This window comes from Penaeus monodon, chromosome 34 (genome assembly GCF_015228065.2).
Source record: "Penaeus monodon isolate SGIC_2016 chromosome 34, NSTDA_Pmon_1, whole genome shotgun sequence".
In the NCBI taxonomy this organism is placed as follows: Eukaryota; Metazoa; Arthropoda; class Malacostraca; order Decapoda; family Penaeidae; genus Penaeus; species Penaeus monodon.
In genome coordinates this window covers 4069898-4070103 of record NC_051419.1, presented here as the reverse complement: position 1 = coordinate 4070103, position 206 = coordinate 4069898, and positions in this window count along the sequence as shown.

The window sequence follows — 206 nt, the reverse complement described above, 5'->3', positions numbered from 1 at the left end:
ATAGATACATAGATACATAAAATCTTTTAAACCTTTTTATAAAATATCTCAAAATAGTTTCTATTTCTATTAAAAAAAAAAAAATCCCCTTTCTATCCACGAAGAAAATTTAGCGAAATCGCCCCTTTTAGCTCTTTATTTTTTCCCTTTTATTCTCATCTGCACAAACCCCTCCCATGCAAAGTTGACTTTTTAAGTTTTACTCT